We start from the raw sequence: 22,156 nt of genomic DNA on the forward strand, positions 1-22,156 counted from the left end.
AGGTCCGGACCTGAACGTTTATTGCCACACATTAGTTTGTCACAATACAGTGAACTCTTACTGGAACTGACAATAGAGGCATCCCCCTGTGTCACCACACTCACACCCCCGCAATTCACCAAGGGGCTCACCACCCTCAACCCCTTCCACCACGAGGTCTGTGCCTCCCAGGGTTGGCTAATGTCGAGGGTTGAGACTTGCCCCTACTCTCCTGCAGCACCTCTGCTGCTCCCACAGGAGAGGAAGGGGCCAGTTGCAGAGAGATGGCAGAGACAGTAGCCCCTAGGCAGCAGCCCTCACACGACTACACCCAGCTGACTACTTCCCTAGCCCGCCAATCTATTACCGGGTTGTGTTTTTTAAGCCAAGGGAGGCCTAAAACGATAGGCACCGGCATTCCCTCCAAGACTTAGCATGCCAAGGACTCCTCATGATGTCCTATCCGCAGATGGATATTTCCTACGACTTGAGTCAAGCTCCCCTGGCTCAGAGGAACAAAGTTAATGGCCTGGATGCTTATAGGTTGGGCTAGCATCCTACACTTCAGGCCATGAGTCTGGACAAAGCGAGCATCCACGAGACTGACTCCTGCTCCGCTGTCCACAAGCACCGGTATCACCTCCGGTACCCCGCCAGCCAAAACCTCCGCTGACATAGTACCTTGGGAGGGCAAAATGGAGGAAATATACACTCCCTGGTCACCTCCCTCCAAGCGACCAGGGGAATGCGGCTTCTGAGATGGCATAGATAATTTGGCGCTCGTAGGGCAAGCCTTAAGGACATGACCAGTCTGCCCGCAGTAGAAACGTGCTGACTCCACTCCCTGAACCGTAGGCAGCCCTGTACACAAACTAGCTCCTCTTACTTGCATGGGTTCATCTGGAGACTTGACACGCACTGGGCAGGCTCCTATGAAATGGCTCGGCTTCCCACAGGAAAAGCATACCCCCCTGTTGTGAGTTCATTCTCTGGTTCACCAGTTGTGAGTTCTCCTTCCAGACTCCCTCTGGTGGTAACAGGAGGTAGTGAGACTGATTTGATCGGTGGAGATCTGCCACCTGAGAATGAGGATGACGATTGGACCTCAGGAGTGTCAGATTGGATTTAAGACAGCCGACGCCCTATTCAGTTGCTAGTGATTCCTTCTCGCTTGTCAGCTCTTGGTTTTCAGCTCTGTTCCAGTCATCTAAAGCTAAGTTTTTCTGCTAATGTTCACACTTGATTTTGCTGGTCTATTCAGTTTTTTGTGTGGTCAGCCAGCCCAGGCTGGGGGCTGTGCTGAATTTCCACTCTTATTTATCAGTATTTTGCCAATTTGCTTTTTGTCCCTTACTAGTTTGGTCTCTTTTTGCTCTGTCTCAGAATATTTCAGAGTGCTGATATAGTGGGAGAAGTCTAGTGACTTCAGGGTTAATTTTGCTATCAGAAGTGTTGGACATTATTTTTGTAGGGTTTTTTTGCAGGTTGCAGACAGTGTCTTTCCTTTCCTTTCCTTTCTAGTTAGTTTGGGCCCCATCGTTTGCTCAGTCTATTTTCCTGCCTGTGTTTGTGCCTTCATCTTGTTTCACCATCAATATATGTGTGGGGGCTATCTATTCCTTTGGGGTCTGCTCTGGGGCAGTTAGTTTTCCCCTTTTCATGCTTCAGGCTTATTTAGTCCTCCGGCTGTGACGAAGCGTCTAGGAATATCGTAGGTACGCTCCACGGCTGCTGCTAGTTGTATGGTAGGATCAGATATCTGCAATCTGCATAGTTACCAACCTCTCTGGTTTTCTGTGACTTAGCTTGTTTTGCTTTTTTCTCCTCGGTGACCCATTGATAACACCCCCCACCACGGCGAGCCGCAGACAACCCCTTTTTTGTACCAACAACACCGGGCTGCCTGGGTTCCTCCGTCCGCACTGGTGGGTCCTCCTCCCTAGCGAGGACAACAGGGGGCACATTTTGTGTATGTCTCTCCCTAAGGCGTCTATCCACCCAGATGGCAAGGGACATGGCGGCCTCCAGCGACCTGGGGGCGGCGTACTGCACCAGAGTATCCTGCAACTTTGGAGACAGACCCTGCACAAATTAACTCCTAAGTGCAGGGTCACTCCACTGAGTGTCAGTGGCCCACCTCCTAAACTCTGAGCAGTACTCCTCAGCAACCCGGGCTCCCTGTTTACACCTACGGAGTCAGGATTCCACCAGGGAGACGCCATCAGGATCCCCATACACTAGCGCCAAAGCCACAAAAAACTTGTCCACGGACTTTAATGTTGGTGAATCGTCCGGCAGGGAGAAGGCCCAGGATTGGGGATCCCCCTTAAAGAGGGACATAATGATTCCCACCTGTTGCTCTTCACTCCCTGATGAACGAGGGCGCAGCCTGAAGTATAACTTGCAGGCTTGCTGCAAAACCAAGAATTGATCTCTCCCTCCAGAAAACCTGTCAGGAAGGGATATCTTGGGTTCTGGCTGAGCCTGTTCCTGAACCAAGCCCCCAAAGCCCACCAACAGCTGCAGTTGCTGCACCAACTCACCGCACAGCCCCCTAATCTCATCAGTAAAGATCTGCAGCATTTGGGCAAAGGTCTGCATTGGGTCCATGACTGTAATGAATGGAAGCGGAGGCAGACATGGTGAAGTTCACATTCATTTTTATTTTTTAAGTGGAACCGCGGGACCTCGGTCCGGGGGGCTCCGAAGGGGGCGTAACTAGTGAGCCCCGGGCACCCGTAGTAAAGCCCCACACGCAGGGCCAGAATGGAATACCCGGAGGACACAGGTGCTACCTCCAGTTAGACCCCGAACACGTGGCAGCTGTCCCAGCGGGACCAAAAGGGATAACAAAAGTTACAGCAGAGTCCGTAATGCGCTGGGTCCTGGATCCGGTTAGTTGGTAAGGAGTCGGTTCCAGTGACCTTCACACAGTCCTTAGACTCGGATGGCTGTAGGCGGAACGGGATGGCTTAGGCCCAGATAGTTGCTGATATAACCAGGTAACACAGGATACTGATATGCTGTGGAACCAGAGAGCATTAGACAATGCACAGAGACTGCAGATGCAGCGCACACAGGTTAGCATGAGAACCGGATGTAGCAATGATAGATACTCATTGCTCTGGCACTCTCCCTATGGAGGAGAGGCCAGAAATAGCAGCCAGTGCGCTGCCATTGGTTGATTGCATTTTTTGAATAATGAACGTCGCCCCTTTAAGAAAGCAAGAGAGCGGGCGGGCGGGCCCTAATATCCTTAGCTACAGATCTCCTCACAGGACGCCAGGAGGAGGAGGCAGGAGGGAGGACAGAATGCTGAGCAGCAGCATGAGAGACTTGAGGTGAGTGCCCAGAACGGAGAGCAGCGGCAGGCCTGGATGCAGTGCCAGGATGGGGGCCAGGTGTAACAGCGGCAGACCTGGGCACAGCGCCAGGACGGGGACCGGGTGTAACAGTATCCCCCTCTTTACACCCCCTCTTCTTCAAGCCTGCTTAGAACTGTTTAAGGAGAAGAGGAGCCTGGATGTTCTCCCTAGGCTCCCAAGATCTCTCCTCAGGACCAAAACCCTTCCAGTCCACCAGGTAGTAGGTCTTACCCCTTACTTTTTTACGGCCAGGATATGTTTTACCTCAAAAACATCATCCTCCGAGACAGGGTCAGGAGTAGTACCCGGATCCTTAAAGAAGGGACTCAAAACTACTGGTTTGAGGAGAGAAACATGAAAGGAGTGGATTGATCTGTCTCAAGATCTCAAATGGTCCTATGAACCGGGGACCCAATTTGTAGGATGGCATCTTTAACCGGATGCACTTAGAAGAGAGCCATACCTTGTCTCCAGGACGAAAGATAGGCGCATCCAAACGTCTCTTGTCCGCATGCCTTTTCATACGCTGGGAGGCTTTCTCCAGAGCAGTTTTGGTATCCCTCCAGACCTTAGAAAAATCTTCGGAGAAGGTATCGGCAGCTGGAACGCCAGATAATCCGGAGATGGGAAGAGGTATTCCGGGTTGCAATCCGAAGACAATCTGAAAGGGAGGAAGACTTTCCAGAAAATTCACTTACTTGATTGTTGTAAGAAAATTCGGCCCAGGACAGTAAGTCTACCCAGTCGTCATGATGGGCGTTGACAAAGTGACGCATGAATCCAGCCAGGATTTGATTTGTCCTCTCCACTTGTCCATTGGACTGGGGATGGTACGCTGAGGAAAAATCCAGTTCAATTCTTACCAGTTTACAAACTGCTCTCCAGAATCTTGAGGTGAACTGGACTCCTCTGTCGGACACGATGTGGAGAGGGAAACCATGGAGAAGGAAGATGTGCCGGATGAACAGGTCCGCCAACTCAGGAGCAGTTGGAAGACCGGGTAGTGGAACGAAGTGAGTAATTTTAGAGAAGCGATCCACCACTACCCACACCACAGAACAGCCAGATGAGATCGGGAGATCTGTGATGAAGTCCATCGCGATATGTTGCCAGGGGGCAGATGGAATTGGAAGAGGCTGAAGCCTACCTGCGGGTAGATGCTTGGCCGTCTTGTTACGAGCACAGGAAGGACAGGCTGTGACATACTCCAGAATGTCCTTAGCCATGGCAGGCCACCAGTAGTACCGGGCGATGAGTTGCAGAGTCTTTCTCTGGCCGGCGTGACCATCCAACTTGGACAAGTGACCCCACCGAAGGACACGAGTATGCTCAGAAGCTGACACGAAAGTCTTCCCGGGAAGCAGCCGGGCAAGATCAGTAGAAGCGACCGCGACTAACCTTGAGGGTTCAATGATATGCTGCGGTTCTACTTCTTGATCAAGAGGTAGAAAGGCTCTGGAAAGTGCGTCTGCTTTGACATTTTTGTCAGCTGGGCAAAAATGAAGAACAAAGTTAAAACGAGCAAAAAACAAAGCCCAGAGGGCTTGACGAGGATTCAGCCTTTGTGCAGTTTGAAGGTAAGCAAGGTTTTTGTGATCAGTATATACGACTACCTGATGAAGAGCTCCTTCTAGAAGATGCCTCCACTCCGGCAGAGCCAATTTGATAGCCAACAATTCCCGATCTCGAACAGAATAATTCCTCTCTGCGGCAGAAAAATCCTTGGAAAAAAAACCCACAGGAATGCATTCGCCCGGAGGACGATTTCTGGGTTAGTACAGCTCCCGCACCTACTGAAGAGGCATCGACCTCAAGAAAAAATTGTTCATTGGAGTTAGGACGATGAAGAACAGGTGCGACAGTAAAGGCCTTTTTGAGAGAAACAAAGGCCTCCTCAGTCTCAGGAGGCCAATCCTTCGGATTTGTACCTTTCTGGGTTAGAGCTGTGATGGGCGCCACTCGGGTGGAGAAGTTAGGAATGAATTGCCTGTAGTAGTTGGCGAAGCCCAGGAATCGCTGTAAGGCCTTCAACCCAGACGGACGAGGCCACTTGAGTACAGCAGATAACTTCTCTGGATCCATTTTTAATCCTGTGTAGGAAACAATGTAACCAAGGAAAGGCAAAAAGGATTGTTCAAAGAGGCACTTTTCAAACTTGGCGTACAGTCTGTTCTCCCTGAGACTCTGGTTAAAATTAAAAGAGAAAGAGCGCAATAGGGTCTTACCCAGGTAAAAAGAGATAAAAGTTCAAGCTGTTATACTCACCAATGGCAGGAGAGTTTAAGGCATAAAGGAATAGAGGTCAAAGCTGCTGCACATCCGAATGGCCACCCCGTGACCATAGATCATCAGATATCAAAGAAGTACTTTTCGGATTAACCGTGCGCTGCTAGACAAAACGACTCCTTTCCAGATTGTGTACTTGTATACTTTTATTTTCCCATTTTTCCAACGCGTTTCGAAGTTTATAACTTCTTCCTCAGGGGATGATATGTACCAAACATATCATCCCCTGAGGAAGAAGTTATAAACTTCGAAACGCGTTGGGAAAATGGGAAAATAAAAGTATACAAGTCGAAAGGAGTCGTTTTGTCTAGCAGCGCACGGTTAATCCGAAAAGTACTCCCTGAAACTCTGTAAGACCAGGCGCACTTGTCTGCGATGCGAGACCAAGTCAGTAGAAAAAATCAGAATGTCGTCTAGGTAGACAACAACACAGGTGTAAAGCAGATCCCTGAAAATGTCATTGATGAACTCTAGGAAAACAGCGGGAGCATTGCTTAGACCAAACAGCATTACCAGGTACTCGTAGTGGCCATCACGGGTGTTGAAGGCTGTTTTCCATTCGTCTCCATCTCTGATTCAGATCAAATTGTAAGCGCCTCTGAGATCCAGCTTGGTGAAGATCCTGGCCCTTCGGAGACGGTCAGTTCTGAAATTAGAGGCAAAGGGTACTGTTTTTTTACCGTGATCTGGTTCAGTCCTCGGTAGTCGATATAGGGCCGCATGGATCCGTCCTTTTTCTTCACGAAGAAGTCTGCTCCTGCCAGTGACGATGATTTTCAGATAAACCCTCTGGCCAAGTTCTCCTGGATATAGTCCGACATAGCCTGAGTCTCTGCCTGGGAAAGATGGTAAACTCTCCCACGGGGAGGAGATGTTCCAGGAAGAAGGTCTATTGGACAGTCATACGACCTGTGGGGAGAAAGTTTTTCAGCCTCCTTTTTCCTGAAGACATCCGAGAAGAACCAGTAAGCGGATGGTAAAGTAAGCGGATGGTAATCCAGGCAGGGGAGCAGGCTGGACCGGGGGTGACGCTGGTTCAATCCGAATTAAACAACGGTCTGAGCAGGAATCTCCCCAATGTAGAATTTCGCCTGTTCTCCAATTAAGGACTGGTTCATGTTTCTGAAACCAAGGCAAACCTAGAAGCAAGGGGTGAGATAAACCAGGGTACACATAAAAATGAATTCTTTCAGAATGCATAAGACCTACCCGGAGTTCCACTGGCTCAGTATGGAACTGGACAGGTACGGTCAGAGGCTGGCCATGGACAGCGACTACCTGTAACGGGTTGGGAAGAGCCTGAACTGGTAAGTGGTTGCGATCCACAAGCGTTTGCTGGATAAAGCTTCCGGCAGCTCCGGAGTCCAACAGACAGAGTCCAGAAAATGTTTTGCTCCGCAGGTCACGGAGACTGAGATCTGCAGCGAAGGAGAGGAATGTTCTCTACCTAGGGTGACCTCTCCTACCGAGCCTAGGCACAGGAGTTTTCCGACTTCTTTGGACAGGAGCGGATCAGGTGTTCGGAACTACCACAGTACAGACAGCTTCTGTTTTGCGACGTGCCTCCTGGCAGCGGCTGGCCAGACTTACTCGATCTACCTCCATAGCTTCGGGAGAAGAGGATGAGGTAGACATCTTGGAAGAATTAGAGTCCAGGTGGTAGGACCTCCTGTCACGCTTAATCTCCATGGAACACTCCTGAAAACGCAGGTCAATCCGGGTCGCCAAGGAAATCAGGTCATCCAAGATGGTAGGCCTGTCCTGTCCCGCCAGCTCATCCTTAATTTTTCCAGATAGGCCCTCCCAGAAGGTAGCCAGCAAGGCCTCATTGTTCCAGGATAACTCAGATGAGAGGGTGCGGAACTGAACAGCATACTGAGCCACCGTGAGGGTTCCTTGGCGTAAGCGAAGTAGGGAAGAAGCGGTCGACATGACCCGGCCAGATTCATCAAAGGTTCTGCGAAAAGTTTCTAGAAAAGATTGAAGATCATTAACCAGTGGGTCTCCTCTCTCTCATAACGGATTCAGCCTCTCCTGCTAGATGTGACATAATGAAGCCCACTTTGGCACGGTCAGAAGCAAACATATGCCCCAAGATTTTGACGTGTAGGGTACACTGATTAAGAAAACCCCAACACTGAGTGGGATCACCATGGAAGCGGGTAGGAGCCGCCAGGTGGGGGCCCTTGCTTGTCATGACAGCAGGTACCTGGGTGTTGCTAGGTGAATCAGGAGCAGCCGGGTTCTGCAGAGAATCTATGCGGGTGGACAGGTTACATAGATACGTCGTGATCTTATCCTGTTGATCTCTTAAACAGGTCACCTCTTGGCACAATTCCAACGTCGGAGGCCTCTGGAGTCCAGCGGATTCCATGGCCGGAGCAATCTGTAATGAATGGAAGCGGAGGCAGAGACGGTGAAGTTCACATTCGTTTTTATTTTTTAAGTGGAACCTCGGGACCACGGTCCGGGGGGCTCCGAAGGGGGCGTGACTAGTGATCCCCGGGCACCCGTAGTAAAGCCCCTCAGGCAGCCAGTGCGCTGCCATTGGTTAATTGCAGTTTTTGAATAATGCACGCCACCCCTTTAAGAAGGCAAGAGAGCGGGCGTGCCCTAATAGCTTTAGCTACAGATCTCCTCACAGGACGCCAGGAGGAGGAGGCAGGAGGGAGGACAGAATGCTGAGCAGCAGCATGAGAGACTCGAGGTGAGTGCCCAGAATGGAGAGCAGCGGCAGGCCTTGACGCAGCGCCTGGACGGGGGCCAGGTGTAACAGCGGCAGACCAGGGTGCAGCGCCAGGACAGGGACCGGGTGTAACAATGACTCAGCAGAAAAAATGTATAGTTGGTGATAATGTGATGTCACGGGTGACTGGATACACTGCCTCCAGCAGGGCGAATTTCTATGACACCCATGACCATGGATACACCACCTCCAGCAGGTCGAATTTAAACAATGTAACGTGCAGCCGGATACACCACCTCCAGCAGGCGAATTTCAGTAGTTACACGTGTATCTGGATACACCGCCTCCAGCAGGGCGAATTAACAGAGATAATGGAAACACCAGGGAAACCGATACAATGGAGGGCCCTGCAATAGGGAACGGGGACGTGGAGACCTCCTGCTCTCCCCTGAGTCAGTGTCTCTACACTCCTGAGGTCCCTAGGCAGTTTCCGCACCTGGCGACGAGCAGGATACCTAAAAACCCTAGCTCGCCCTGCACCTATCTCTTTCTATTGAATTGGATGGTGCAGAAACTAATCCCACCACTGCACTAAAACACACATAAGGAAAGTTACAAACAGGGAAAAACCACTTAGCTTTGCTCTGTTGCTATTGCTCCCAGCAACAGATTCCAGCACCTGAGTGCAGCTTTCCTCTTGAATAGCTGCTACTTCACCAAAGTTTTGTCAGAGCTGCAAGGAACTCCTCACTGTTGCTCCTTCACCACCAGGACTCTGACTGAGCTGCAAGGAACTTTTCTCTAGCTCCTTCCTCCACCAAGAATGGTTGGAAATGACCAATATCACCAACAGTGAGTGAGACCACCTGACTCTCCTTTATAGGCAAGAGCCAGAGCAATCACACCTGCCAGTGATTCCCGTGTAATAATACTAGCCACCACCGGGGGCAAAACTAGAACTAAAGACACCACTGTGTAATGACCCTAATGGCCACCGGGGGCAAAACTAACTTAAAGCAACCAGCTTAAAGGAAAAAAAGGTTACATGTGCTTTTATCTTGTCACAATCCAGCATGGATCGTGACAGTTATTTTCCCAAGGGAAATAGGACCACAAAAGTTATTGTGCAATTTGTCCTTAATACGCTGATACCCCTTATGTGTGGTAAACCACTGTTTGGGTGCATGACAGAGCTCGGAAGGGAAGGAGCGTCGTTTGATGCAAAATTGGCTGGAATTGAGATTGGGCTCCATGCCACATTTGGAGAGCCCCTGATGTGCCAGAACAGTGGAAACCCCCGAAAAGTGACTCCAGTTTTTGAACTAGACCCCTCCAAGGAATTTGTTTAGATGTGTGAAGAGCACTTTGAACCCCCAAGTGGTTCGCAGAAGTTTATAATGCCGGGGCGTGAAAATAAAAAAATCATTTTTTCCACAAAAATGATATCTTTGCCCTCAATTTTTTATTTTCCCAAGGGTAACAGGAGAAATTGGACCCCAAAAGTTGTTGTGCAATTTGTCCTGAGTTCGCTGAAACCCCATATGTGGGAGAAAACTACTGTATGGGCACACGTCAGGGCTCGGAAGGGAACTAGTGATGTTTGTTTTGTTTTTTTAAAACCAGTTATTTTTATTTAGGTTTCAAAAGATTTTAAACAATAAACAGTGGATATCAATATACATGTAACAATTCACATATCTTGTAGTAATACAATTAAAGCCATCCCCCCCTCCCCCCTCCCCCAATACTCCTTATGCCGGGTATACTTGAGAGTCTTAGCAATCATATCACCGCCATCCAGGCGGACCATATTTTTTCGAAAGTTCTTTCACCATGCCTTTGCCTGTAAATGCTTTCCTCTAAATGCATTACCGTACGTGTCTGAGCAATAAATTCCCTCCTAGTGGGGGTTCCGAATCCTTTCCATTTGCGTGCCACATACAGCAACCTCGCTATTGCCACTTTGTAATGTTCTGAGACAGGTATCCCATCCACCTCCCACAAAACACACAGCACTGGATTCCTGTCGAGTGTACATGCATAAGCTCTCTCAATTTTGTTGATAACGACCAGCCAGTATGCATGTGTAACAGTCCGGCCTGGTCTGTGCCACATCTAGGGCAGCTAGAGTCTCCCCTCAAGCCCGCCTTGAATAGGACCAGTGGTGTTTTGTATGTTCTATGTATTACATATAATTGGGAGAGCCGTGCCTGCTCGCTTAAAGAGATCTTCGGGACATATTCAAGAATAGCCTCCCATTGTTCTGTTGTGAGGGTACCCACCTCCCTTTCCCATTTACTCTTTGCAGTGAGGTGATTGTCCCCCAGATAGGAGTGTAGTAGATCATGATATATGCTCGATATAACTTCCCTCGTCCCTCCCTTCATACACACAAAGTCTAGTACAATGTCGCCCTGAACCGTCATGGCTCCCAATCTACACTGTGCCCTCCAAGCATGTCGAAGCATATAGTATTGAAACCCCATACCGAAGGCAAATCAAATTCCTCTCTCAATGTCTCAAGGTCTTCAGGTCCGTTCCACTCTGCAGCTGGCACACATATCTCACTCCTTTCGCCTTCCAATTGCCCATTTGACGCAGCTTATTAAGTTCAGGCAAATGCTCATTGTCCCACACCGGTGAGTACCTAGTCAGCTCATCCACCCCTCTGATCCTTTTAATGGTGTCCCATACCTTCTGAATCATGCCTATGGTAGGATATGGTGCTCCTAGTTTCTTAAAGGTACCATCCTCTAGACCCTGGATAAGTGGGCGTCTCCCCGTCACATGTACCAGCACCCGGTGAGCTGCTCCTCCACAATCGAGCTCTCTCCATCCCCTGACATGCTGGCCCTTTACTGCCAAGAAATAGACCCATGGATTTGGTGCGGCCAGTCCTCCCTCTTCCTTTCCTTTTTGCAGAGTTCCAAATTTAATCCGTGCCTGCTTCTTGCCCCATATCAAGGATCTGAAGATAGAATCAATGCCCCGAAACCGTTTTTTTGGTAGCCATATCGGCGAATTGTGCAAAACGTACATTAGTTGTGTCATAAGGACCATCTTAATCAGGATAGTTCTACCCGTTACCGTTAAAGCCAATTTGCACCATGCACCTATTTTCCCTTTAAATTTCTCTAGCAGAGGAACCAAATTCAGACCCGTGAATCGGGACAGCGGAAGAGCTACCCATATCCCTAGGTATTTAAACTGTGAAACTAGCTGGAGTTGTTTCCCCCTCTCATCTATCTCCTCCGCTTCTATTGCTCTATCCACAGCCATGACATAAGACTTGTGCCAATTTATCTCCAGTCCCGAAATGCTCCCAAATTGTTTAATTACATCCATCGTGCACCCCAGTGTCTCTCCTGCATTTTCCAAAAACAACAGGATGTCGTCGGCATACAATGATATTTTTTTCTTCCAGCTTCCCAAATTTAAATCCGACCACTCCCCTCTCAGCTCTGATCTTGGCCGCCAGGGGCTCCACTGCCACCGCGAACAATAGCGGGGACAGCGGACACCCCTGCCTTGTGCCCCTATGCAAGTCCGGACTGTTCTCCATTCACCTTAACTACCGCCTTTGGGGATGAGTACAATAACTTCACCCAGGCCATGAACGCGGGGCCGAATCCCATCAGTTCCATGATTTTCCATAAGTATTGCCATTCCACGCTATCAAATGCTTTCCTAGTGTCCAATGACATCACTATTCTCCTGCCACCATTATCAGCAGGCAGTTGCATATTAAGAAATGATCTTCTTAAGTTAACAGCCATGGAGCGGTTAGGCATAAAGCCCGACTGGTCCTCGTGTATAATGGTATGCGCAACCCCGGTGAGCCGGGTGGCCAGGATCTTAGCGAGTATTTTGACATCCGTTGTCAACAACGAAATGGGCCTGTACGACTCCGCATCCATGGGATTTTTTCCCTCCTTCGGCAGAACTACTATCACCGCTTCCTCCATTGATCTCGGCAGTGCCCCCGTCACTAAAGCCTCATCAAACACAGATTTCAATTTCGGAGCCAGCAGTTCCACTAACTCCCTGTACACCTCCCCAGGTAGACCATCAGCTCCCGGTGATTTGTTATTGGGCATAGACAGTATTGCACATTCCACCTCCTCCACACTCACAGGGTCTTCCAACCTCAACCTATCTTCCTCAGACAATTTAGGTAGTGAAATGCCTTCCAAAAATTTCTCCACATCCCCCTCTGTGTCCCGTGCTCTCGAAGTGTACAGTGCCATGTAATATGCCTTGAAGACCTCCAGTATGTCCTTTGTGTCTGTCAGAGTCGCCCCTGTTTGATCTCTCAGTTTATACACCCTGGAAGACTCCCTTTGTGCCGCAGATATCACCGCCAACAAGTGACCTACTCTCTCTCCTTCTTCAAAGAATTGGGCTTGCTGAAATGCCCTTTTCCTCTCAGCTTGCATCATGTGCAGTTTATCAACTGCCTCCTGAGCCAATTTTAGTCTATTGTGAGCTTCACTCGTTGGCGTCAAAATCATGTCTGCCTCCGCTCTTGTCAGGTCATCTTTTATTTGTTGATCTGCCAATTTAGTTTTGGTCTTACACCTCGCAATCTCACTTATAAAAAGTCCCCTCGTAAATGCCTTCATGGCATCCCATACCGTTGTGGCCTCAGTACTCCCTTCGTTCATTTGGAAGAAGTGCTCTAGCTCTTTGGTTATGCCACCCATGTCCACCACTTTAAGCCACGTCGGGTGAAGATGCCAACCTCCCCTCTGACCCTGAGCAGATCTCACCAGAAGCGTGACCACCATAGGACCATGATCCGAGAGAGTCCTCTGTAGGTATTCCACCTCCCCCACCATCCCGTCCATAGCGGTATCCCCCAAAGCCAGGTCTATCTTCGACAGTGTTCCATGTGTTGCCGAATGACATGAAAAAGTCCTCTTACCCTCATTTCGTACTCTCCACAGATCTACCAGCCCAAGTTCCCCTACATACTTGCCAAAGGCAGTCATCCTGTCCTGTCCAGCTTCCGTACCTGCCGGTCTTACTTTATCCCAATAATCATTCATAGTGTTGTTAGCATCTCCCATAATCAACAACGGAGTCTCCCCCCATCTGCCCGTCAGTTCCAGTACTGCTTGTAGTTTCTTTTTAGAGTAAGGTGGAGGGATATATAAAGCCACTAAAATCATTTTGTGTCCGAACAATCTGCAAGCAATCCATACATACTGCCCTTCACTGTCTACATGCACTACCAGCTCTTCATAATGTGTGTTTTTGTGTATTAGGACTGACACCCCCCTGGAGTACGAGGAATAAGTAGAATGATATGTCTTTAGCATCCAGGCTCTTGACAACCAGTGCATAGTGTCTCTAGTGAGATGTGTCTCCTGCAAGCACGCGATCATAGGTTCACAGGATTTGATATGATTCAGAACAGCCGCCCTCTTAACCTTATCAGATATACCACGTACATTCCAACTTAACATCCGAACAGTACGGTTACTCATTGTGCATTAGAAAGAACAATCCATCATCATCAAGTAACATCATTACATTGTGGTCCCAATCATACCCGGTCAAACAGCATGAAAACCCCCATCTCCCTACAAATCCGCCCCACCCACCTCCCCCCATCCCTCTCCGCTTCCCCTCCCCCCACCCTTCCCCTTTTGCAGTTGTCACTCTCTCCCCAACGTGAGAGTGGGAGCTCAAAGAACCTGAGCAACTTCTCAGTATTCCGCACTTCAACATGCGTCGTGTCCTCCTCCATCATTGGCAGCCTCTCCGCCATATTGTCAACAGTATGCATAGTCCCGAACCATTAGTCAAACAATTAACCATAATACGTAGATCCCAGTGGGGAGTTCTCCCCCTCCTCTGCGCTCCTATTTCGCAGAGTAAAGCAGCGCCACAACCCTGTCCAGTGATCAGTCTAGCAGGGTCATGTGGTCATATTGCCATTATCTTCTCTCAATTTGCTCCGGTTGCGCTCCAACCACGAAGCAGCCTCAACCGGTGACGGGAAAAAAATGACCTTTCCAAAAGCTTCCACTCTTAATTTAGCAGGATAAATTGTAGAGTATTTTAAATGCAAAGAGCGGAGCTGTTTCTTCACTTCGCCATACCGCAGTCGCAACTTTTGCACCTCGGCTGAGTAATCCAGGTATATTTCGATTCGTTTGCCCTCCAGGTTAAGATCTGTCAACTTTCCAGCCTTTCGTAAGATTGTGTCCCTGTCTCTGCAATTCAGGATTCTGGCTAGCATCGTGCGAGGTCCATCTCCCGGCACTGGGGGTCTCATGGGTACGCGATGGGCATGCTCCACCACAAACACTCTCGACAAGTTATCAGCACCAAACTTGTCCAGCAGCCAGGTTTCAATAAAGGCTGTGAGGTCAGCACCCTCAGCTCTCTCAGGGATGCCCACAATGCGCAAATTGTTCCTACGTGACCGGTTTTCCAGGTCATTTTTATTGGCTACTACCGTGATCCTCTGAGTGTGCTGTTGTTGTGTCTTTTGCACTGAGGTTAAGTGATCTTCTGTTACACCAACTCTGTCCTCCACCTCAGTTAATCTGGCTGTAACTTTCTGCATAGATGTTTTTATGCCTCCCATTTCTTCTTTCAGGCAATTCACCTGCTTTGTTAGAGCAGTTAAGGCAGTCTTGCAGTATAAGACAGCTTGGAATACATCCCGCAGGGTGGGCTCTGCTACATCTGCACTTTCAGCTAACTGCACAGTGTCACCATCCCCCTCTTCCTCCTGCTCCAGCTCTGCATTCAGCACAGGTATCTCCTCATCGTCTTCCTCCTCATCTCTGTGCTTCTCACTCCCTCCATTTCCTTCTTCATCTGTCTCTATGCCCCTCACATACCTGTTCAGCCGGGCTGAGACTTCCAGCCTCTGTGCATAGGCTGTGTTTCTTCTTCCCGCCTCCTCCTCTCTCTCAGCACAATCTTGGACTGAGGCACTGCTGCAGGCTCCGGCATCTTTCTGCCTTTTGCGGCCCATGTCTGTCTCTCTGAGTCTGGCAGAAGCTCGCCCCTGACTCCTGGGACCTTCAGACATCTGATCCTGGTAAAGGAATTAGCTGGTTCGGGCTCTGTGCAGGATAATTGAGGCTAATGGTGGCAGAGAAGCACAGCCACCTGACTTCTCACATCAAGAGCTAGGCCCCGCCCCCCAGTGATGTTTTGTAATGCAGACTTTGATGGCATGGTCTGCGGGTGTCATGACACGTTTGCAGAGCCACTGATGTGCCTAAACTATGGAAACCTCCCACAAGTGACCCCATTTTGGAAACTAGACCCCCCAAGGAACTTAGATAGATGTGTGGTGAGTACTTTGAACCCCCAAGTGCTTCACAGAAGTTTAGAACGTAGAGCCATAAAAATAAATAAAATCATTTTTTTCCACAAAAATGATACTTTTGCTCTCAATTTTTTATTTTCCCATGGGTAACAGGAGAAATTGGACCCCAAAAGTTGTTGTGCAATTTGTCTTGAGTAGGCTGTTACCCCATATGTGGAGGTAAAGCACTATTTGGGCGCATGGCAGAGCTTGAAAGGGAAGAAGCACCGTTTGACAGTGGAAACCCCCCAATTCTAACTCCAACCCTAACCCCAACACACCCCTAACCCTAATCTCAGCCCTAACCCTAGCCCTAACTCTAACCATAGCCCTAACCCTAATGAGAAAATGGAAATAAATACTTTTTTTAATTTTATTATTTTTCCCTAACTAAGGGGGTCTTTATGTTTGGCAGCTGTCATACGCTAAAAGAAGCTGTTTATTATAAAAATAGTTTTTGCATGACCACATTTTGAGAGCTATAATTTTTCCATATTTTGACCCACAGAGTCATGTGAGGTCTTCTTTTTTGCGGGACGAGTTGATTGTTTTATTGGTAGCATGGGACATTTTTTGATCACTTTTTATTCTGATTTTTGGGACGCAGAATGAACAAAAACCAGCATTTCATGAATTTCTTTTTTGGGGGGAGATGTTTACACCGTTTCGCGTGTGGTAAAATTGATAAAGCGGTTTTATTCTTTGGGTCAGTATGATTACAGCGATACCTCATTTATATCTTTTTTATGTTTTGGCACTTTTAGACAATAAAAACAATTTTATTTAAAAAATAATTATTTTTGCATCGCTTTATTCTGCGAGCTATAACTTTTTTATTTTTTTTGCTGATGATGCTGTGTGGCGGCTCTTTTTTGCGGGACAAGATGATGTTTTCAGCAGTACCATGGTTATTTATACATGTCTTTTTGATCGTGCGTTATTGCACTTTTTATTCGGTGGTATGATGATAAAACATTGTTTTTTGCTTTGTTTTTTTATTAAGGGGTTCACTAAAGGGGTTAACTAGTGGGACAGTTTAATAGGGCGGGTCATAACGGACGCGGTGATACTAAATATGTATACTTTTATTGTTTTTTTTAATTTACAAAAAAAAATAATTTATTAGGGAATTTTTATTTTTTTTAATTTATTTAGGAATTTTTAAAAAAATTATTTTTACACTTGATTTTTTTTATTTTACTTTATTATATTGCCCCAGCTGGGGACATTACTATAAAGTGTCAGCGATCTGACAGGCACTGAGGAGGCTCTTAGCAGGCACTGAGAAAGCTGCCTCCCTGCAGGACCCAAAAGCCTCCGCGGCCATATTGGATCCGGGGGCCTGCAGCGAGGAGACCCTCGGAACAGCTCGAGCACATCGCGCTGTTCTGAGTGTCTCAGGGAAGCACGCAGGGGGCCCCCTCCCTGCGTGATTCTTCCCTGTGCCCCCCGGTACACTGTTGTCATGTTGGATCCAAGAAAGGGAATGTCCAGCTCAAGAAGATAAAATCCAAATTCTTGATTGTGCTTCTTAAAATAATGACAGGCTTGACACACCCGACCAGATAGTCCGGACGAAAGGTTGCTAATGAACAGCTGGACGCGTTCCGAACAAGTGTTCTTAGACTCAGCATGCCTCCCGGGAGAGAGTGTGGGTATATAAATACAGCACACAGGTGTCTCATTAACAACAAATTAACATAAAAATAAAGAAAAAAAACATATACAAAATTCATACAAAGTAATAAAATCAATAATAAAGCATGAACTCTTTCTTGAGATTTAGTCCATCAGGAACTCTTGTGTCCAGTGAAAGGATCCACAATGCTTCTTTGTCCCGCAAATGTCTCTCCTACCACCGCGTGGAGATTTAGTTACGGTGGCTCAGTGGTTAGCACTGCAGCCTTGCAGCGCTGGGGTCCTGGGTTCAAATCCCACCAAGGACCACATCTGCAAGGAGTTTATATGTTCTCCCCGTGTTTGCGTGGGTTTCCTCCCACACTCCAAAGACATACTGATAGGGAATTTAGATTGTGAGCCCCATCGGGGACAGTGATGAAAATGTGTGCAAACTGTAAACGCGCTGTGGAATATGTTAGCGCTATATAAAGATTATTATTATTACATGTTCAATTGCAAAGGTACTGAAAAAAGAAATCTCTGTTATGTGAGGTGATAAAATGTCTAGAGGCATTTTTAATTTTCTGATCATGGAACCAACGTATTTTAAATTGCATTGCTTGCATTCTATTATGTAAGCTACATGGTCGGAATTGCAATTCAAAATTTCACTGATCTGAAAAATTGTGTGTCCTAGAATTAGTAAAACAGGTGGTTTGTTGAGAATAGGTGCAGGTTTTGCAAGGAAATTGTCCACATCTAAAAAAAAACCCTTACTAGACAACCAGTGACCCCTTCTATATGCTTTTCTCTGATAAAAACTTGGAGACAAAAAATTGCCAAGTGTTGGGGCTCGTCTGGAAACAATTCCATTTTCAAGAATGTGGTCCATAACATGATCACTTGGGAGAATGTTTGCATTGCGCCGTATAATATCAGAAACAGATTTGAAAAAGACGCTATGCGTCAAAACCAAAGTGGGACAACCTGCCTGAAAACCTTTCTGGGGGATAATAGAATCAGCTGTGGTAACAGAATGATCAGATTTGAGTAAAGAAATGCGTGATTTATTACCAACAATTTTAGAAGCTCTGTTCAGACTCCATTTAGGATAATTGCATTTTAGTAATCTATTGTGAATATTGTGTGTTGCATTTATATACCCACCCTCTCTCCCGGGAGACATACTGAGTCTAAGAACACTTGTTCGAAACGCGTCCAGCTGTTCATTAGCAACCTTTCCTCCGGACTATCCGGTCAGGTGCATCAAGCCTGTCATTATTTTAAGAAGGACAATAAAGGATTTGGATTTTATCTTCTTGAGCTGGACATTCCCTTTCTTGGATTGCTACGTCTATCGTCTGGCAGAGACGAGGTCCGTGTCTCGTGGACATTGGTCTTATTAAGGGTGAGCTGAATTAACTTTTCTTATCATGTTGGATCGCCGTTGTGTCGGGGATTAATGTGCCGGGGACGGTCCGTGACCCCCCGTGAGCGCCGCTGATCGCGGTGACGTACTATCCCGTCCCCGGTCATACGGGCCCGGGTACCGTGTACGGGATAGTACGTCACATGTCAGAAAGAAGTTAAGCTATAATGGGATTCCCTTATTGTAAAGGACAATAAGACACCAAAAGGATCCTGTTTAGGATCCATTACTGCATTATCATTTATACAAATAAAAGTGCAGGCTGGCATACCCTTAAAGGGAAGGTGCCATCCAAAAAAAATTTTTTCAGCAATTGAAAAAATGTGAAGAATTAATGTTTACATTTTCTTAAAAAATATTATCATGTTTTTAATTTTGTAAAATATGAAAAATAATTTTAAAAAGTTTGGCATTTCCACTTGTTAACACAAGGGGGAGCAGCTACTGAAATTTGGCACAAAAACCTAGTATACAACTAGCTCACATTACTGCCCTGCAGTAATTATGGGAGGAATCTGCTGACATGGGTGTGGTGTCACTCCTCTCCTCCGCTTCTGGGTGTTTGCTAAGAGAAAAGAGAGGATGACATTTAGGAACATAGTGAGCAGCCATTTTGATTGGGCCTGCAAAGTTACTGACTGTCTTTGCATGCAAAGTCTGGATCAGGACAGGCCATCAATCAGCAGAAATGTTTCCTGGATTTCTGTGGAGCAGACAAGCAGATGGTCCATCCATGTGTATAAAACACAGCGCTCTATGTACAATCCATGGCACCGAACAGGGCGCCCCCATAGTCCAGCACACTGCTCTCCTGAAATACTCTGTGCTGCTGTCGCCCTGCTCCTTCCACCATATATCAGGCCCCTGTCGCCTCGCTTTCACACATCACCAGGACGGGATCTGAGGAGAGGAATGGGGTCTTCGGTCACCGAGGATGGCAGGCAGCAAGGATTCTGGGAGTAGGGTGACAGCAGCACAGAGTATTTCAGGAGAGCAGTGTGCTGGTCTATGGGGGGCACAGAGGGAGATATATGGTGGAGGAGCAGGGTGACAGCAGCACAGAGTATTTCAGGAGAGCAGTATCACATGGAGTAGCATTAGATACACGGCTCAGCAGTCAGTATCACACAGGATAGGATTAGATACACGGCTCAGCAGTCAGTAGAACACAGAAGATTAGACACATGGCTCAGCAGTCAGTATCACACAGGATAGCATTAGATACACAGCTCAGCAGACAGTATCACACAGGATAGGATTAGATACACGACTCAGCAGACAGTATCACACAGGAGAGGATTAGATACACGGCTCAGCAGACAGTATCCCACAGGAGAGGATTAGATACATGGCTCAGCAGACAGTATCACACAGCATAGGATTAGATACATAGCTCAGCAGACAGTATCACACACGAGAGGATTAGACACACGGCTCAGCAGACAGTATCACACAGCATAGGATTAGATACATAGCTCAGCAGACAGTATCACACAGGAGAGGATTAGATACAAGGTTCAGCAGACAGTATCACACAGGATAGGATTAGATACACAGCTCAGCAGACAGTATCACACAGCATAGGATTAGATACATAGCTCAGCAGACAGTATCACACACGAGAGGATTAGACACACGGCTCAGCAGTCAGTATCACACAGGATAGGATTAGATACACGGCTCAGCAGACAGTATCACACAGGAGAGGATTAGATACACGGCTCAGCAGACAGTATCACACAGCATAGGATTAGATACATAGCTCAGCAGACAGTATCACACACGAGAGGATTAGACACACGGCTCAGCAGACAGTATCACACAGCATAGGATTAGATACATAGCTCAGCAGACAGTATCACACAGGAGAGGATTAGATACATGGCTCAGCAGACAGTATCACACAGCATAGGATTAGATACATAGCTCAGCAGACAGTATCACACACGAGAGGATTAGACACACGGCTCAGCAGTCAGTATCACACAGGATAGGATTAGATACACGGCTCATCAGACAGTATCACACAGGAGAGGATTAGATGCATGGCTCAGCAGACAGTATCACACAGGATAGGATTAGATACACGGCTCAGCACACAGTATCACACAGGAGAGGATTAGAAACATGGCTCAGCAGACAGTATCACACAGCATAGGATTAGATACATAGCTCAGCAGACAGTATCACACAGGAGAGGATTAGATACACGGCTCAGCAGACAGTATCACACAGCATAGGATTAGATACATAGCTCAGCAGACAGTATCACACACGAGAGGATTAGACACACGGCTCAGCAGACAGTATCACACAGCATAGGATAAGATACATAGCTCAGCAGACAGTATCACACAGGAGAGGATTAGATACACGGCTCAGCAGACAGTATCACACAGGATAAGATTAGATACACAGCTCAGCAGACAGTATCACACAGCATAGGATTAGATACATAGCTCAGCAGACAGTATCACACACGAGAGGATTAGACACACGGCTCAGCAGACAGTATCACACAGGATAGGATTAGATACACGGCTCAGCAGTCAGTATCACACAGGAGAGGATTAGATACACGGCTCAGCAGACAGTATCACACAGGATAGGATTAGATACACAGCTCAGCAGACAGTATCACACAGCATAGGATTAGATACATAGCTCAGCAGACAGTATCACACACGAGAGGATTAGACACACGGCTCAGCAGTCAGTATCACACAGGATAGGATTAGATACACGGCTCAGCAGACAGTATCACACAGGAGAGGATTAGATACATGGCTCAGCAGACAGTATCACACAGGATAGGATTAGATACACGGCTCAGCACACAGTATCACACAGGAGAGGATTAGATACACGGCTCAGCAGGCAGTATCACACAGGATAGGATTAGATATACGGCTCAGCACACAGTATCACACAGGAGAGGATTAGATACACGGCTCAGCAGGCAGTATCACACAGGATAGGATTAGATACATGGCTCAGCACACAGTATCACACAGGATAGGATTAGATACATAGCTCAGCAGTCAGTATCACACAGGATAGGATTAGATACATAGCTCAGCAGTCAGTATCACACAGGATAGGAATAGATAAATGGCTCAGCAGACAGTATCACACAGGATAGGATTAGATACATAGCTCAGCAGTCTGTATCACACAGGATAGGAATAGATACACGGCTCAGTACACAGTATCACACAGGAGAGGATTAGATACAGGGCTCAGCAGTCAGTATCACACAGGAGAGGATTAGATGTCCAGCAGATTGCCAAGTGTTTTGAAACAGCAGGGAGCAGCTCCTCGTATGTTTTGCAGGGGCAGCGGCTGGCCGTGTGTTTTGGAAACAGCAGCTTGGTGTCCAGCAGCTCGTCCTGGTTCCTCTCCTACAGCTGGTATGTGCAGAGTGAACATCCAAGCCCTGTTATGCTGGAACAGTCCTG

The 22,156-nt window shown here is 47.5% G+C and overlaps 1 long non-coding RNA gene across 2 annotated transcripts in view; it reads left to right on the forward strand.

Moving 5' to 3' along the window:
- The window catches only part of LOC141078573 (uncharacterized), a 95,640-nt gene that overhangs the window by 37,230 nt on the left and 36,254 nt on the right, over positions 1 to 22,156 (forward strand). The window lies entirely within an intron of this gene.

This window comes from Dendrobates tinctorius, unplaced genomic scaffold (genome assembly GCF_039654945.1).
Source record: "Dendrobates tinctorius isolate UK_male_01 unplaced genomic scaffold, ASM3965494v1 ptg000581l, whole genome shotgun sequence".
Classification (NCBI taxonomy): Eukaryota; Metazoa; Chordata; class Amphibia; order Anura; family Dendrobatidae; genus Dendrobates; species Dendrobates tinctorius.